This window comes from Onychomys torridus, chromosome 4 (assembly GCF_903995425.1).
Source record: "Onychomys torridus chromosome 4, mOncTor1.1, whole genome shotgun sequence".
Taxonomy (NCBI): Eukaryota; Metazoa; Chordata; class Mammalia; order Rodentia; family Cricetidae; genus Onychomys; species Onychomys torridus.
Genome location: NC_050446.1, coordinates 60,177,684 through 60,180,545, shown reverse-complemented (window position 1 = coordinate 60,180,545; position 2,862 = coordinate 60,177,684). Strand labels below are relative to the sequence as shown.

Sequence of the window (2,862 nt, the reverse complement as noted above, 5' to 3'; positions counted from 1 at the left end):
TATTACTTCCTTGTGCAATTGTACACTGGGAATTGTATTACACCAGGAAACTTTTTCCAAATTATATTGTGTTTAAATATGCCGGCAGTAAACTTCCTGGCATCAGATTTTCTAGAAGTTTGATTCAGCCTGGTAGACTAAGTTGGGTTGAACCTAGTTTTCATTCTTACCTCTTTAAGAATCATTTCCCGCCGGGCGGTGGTGGTGCACGCCTTTAATCCCAGCACTTGGGAGGCAGAGCTAGGTGGATCTCTGTGAGTTCGAGGCCAGCCTGGGCTACAAGTGAGAGCCAGGAAAAAGGTATAAAGCTACACAGAGAAATCCTGTCTCAAAAAAACAAAAAAACAAACAAACAAAAAAGAATCATTTCCCATGCTCACTTCAGCAGCACATATACTAAAATTGGAACAACACAGAGAAGATTAGCATGGCCCCTGAGCAAGGATGACACACAAATTTGTGAAGCGTTCCAAATTAAAAAAAAAAAAAATCATTTCCCTGCCTGCTGTGACACTTGGATGCATTAGCATAAAACATGCCCATACATTCATTGATGCCTTCAAGATGGGGAGCTTAGCTTTCTTTCTCTTGAGTACTGGACTGGACTAATTGGTTTGTATCCAATAGATTTCCAGAAACAGAACCAACAACAAAATATTACAGCCTAGGACAGTAGTTCTCAACCTTCCTAATGCTGCAACCCTTTAATACATACAGTTCCTCATGTTGTGGTGACCCCAACCATTAAATTATTTTCATTGCTACTTCATAACTGTAACTTTGCTACTGTTAGGAATCATAATGTAAATATCTGATATGACACCCTTGTGAAAGGGTCGTTTGACCTTCAAAGGGGTCAGGACCTACAGGTTGAGAACTGCTGGCCTAGGATATAAAATACTTCTTTCTCTCCCTCTACCTACCTCATAGCTCCCTCCTCCCCCTTTACATCTTTTTCTTTCTTATTTGGTTATGAGGAGCAGAGTGGCTAGGCAGACAACTTAGAAACTCGCTTTATACTCAGTCTTTCCTTGATTTATCATCACATCATCTATCTTTTGTGTCCTGTTGAACTATTGTCTAGTACTGCTAACACAATCATGTCAGTTGGGGTGTCGAGATGGCTCAGCGGGGAAAGGTGCTTCCTTGAGCCTGATGATGTGCATTTCAGGCCTGGGAACCGAAATACTGAAAGGAGAGACCAGTCTCTCTCTACACCCACACATGCACTAAAATAAATAAGAAAAGTGAAAAAAAGTATACTTGTTATATTAATCCTTGTAGTAGGAATCTTAAAAGTTCTTATTAATGAAATCAAACCCGAGGCCAGCTATTGGGGTGAATGCTGGAAGATCAGAGAAGCAGAACAAGCCACAGCTATCTCACCTTGCTAGTTCCTCAGGTGATCCTGTTTCCTCAGGCTGCAAGCTTCTGAGTCCTCCTCCACATGAATCTCAGCTGAACTGTGTTGCTCCAAAGCTTAACTAACTACATGCTTTTTCCTCTTTAGTTACTGGTCCTCACGCCTTATATACCTTTTTCTTTCTGCCCCCACTCCCTGGGATTAAAGGCGTGGGTCACCATGCTTGGCAGTTTCTAAAGTGGCCTTGAACTCAGAGATCTGGCTAGCTCTGTCTCCCAAGTGCTGGGATTAAAGGTGAGCACCACCACCGCCCAACTTCTGCTATAGCTTACTCTTCCCATTTTCTAGCCACCATTTTTGGCTTTGTTCTAGTGGCTGTCTGTTCTCTGACCCCAGATATGTTTATTTCAGGGAACACACAATATTTTGGGGAACACAATACCACCACAAATCCTTATGTTTTCTGCATGAAGGACTATTTATTTTCCCATTTATTTATTTATTTATTTATTTATTTAGTGTTTTTTTGTTTGTTTGTTTTTTGTTTTTTGTTTTTTTGAGACAGAGTTTCTCGATAGCTTTGGAGCCTGTCCTGGACTAGCTCTGTAGACCATGCTAGTCTCAAACTCACAGAGATCCAGCTGCATCCTAAGTGCTGGGATTACAGGCGTGTGGTACCACTGCCTGGCTAGTTAGTTTTTTCAAGACAGGGTTTCTCTGTGGATCTCTGGCTGTCCTGGACTTGATCTGTATAGATCAAGCTGACCTCTGCCTCCCAAGTACTGGGATTAAAAGTATTTGACACCACTGCCTGGCTCCTTTTCTTTCTTTCTGTTTTAGGGAATATGTTACCTAACATTTTTTATTAGTGGAAGAAAATTTCCATTGCTTCACTGAGGCCTGCAGAGAGACGAGGGAAGAAGCAGGTTGGTTCAGCATTGAGTGCGGTGTGAATGCCAGAGCCTAACTGTGCAGCCTTTGAACTCCTATTTATTACTGAAGACTAATGGCCTATTGAACCAGTTTATTATTGGACTTCCTACAAATCGTTTTCCAACTACAATACATTTACAAGTAAATTGTAAGAAGAGTTGGGATATAATTAATTTAAATGTCAAATGTGAGACTCCAAAATACATACAACAAATGATATTCTTCAATAAATGCTTATCTTTTCACACTCGGAGGCAAAGGTAGCACACACAGATATAAAAACCTTCATGGCAAAGAAGATAAATGTAAAACGGATTTTACAGCATCAATCAAGTTATTTCCTATAGAAATGAAACAGAGCCTTCAAACACAGTAAAACAAGGAAAGTTTCTCTAACATTTATGTGTGAATATAATGTATAATTCACATAACATTGCCGCATGTCAAGGCTGAAAAACAGCAGACACTTTTGACAGTTGAATAGAAAAAAAAAATTAAACTGCTGTAGTCTGAAAAGCAGTTTTAGTGAGCACATTAAGAAAGCCTTTCTTGGATGGCTCCAACCA

At 40.1% G+C, this 2,862-nt stretch overlaps 1 non-coding gene across 1 annotated transcript; it reads left to right on the top strand.

The window, feature by feature from the left end:
• The first annotated feature begins 372 nt into the window (after positions 1–372).
• On the top strand, positions 373–479 carry LOC118583357. Its single transcript, XR_004944928.1, has one exon. It is a non-coding gene; the product is annotated as a U6 spliceosomal RNA (small nuclear RNA).
• Positions 480–2,862: the final 2,383 nt, after the last annotated feature.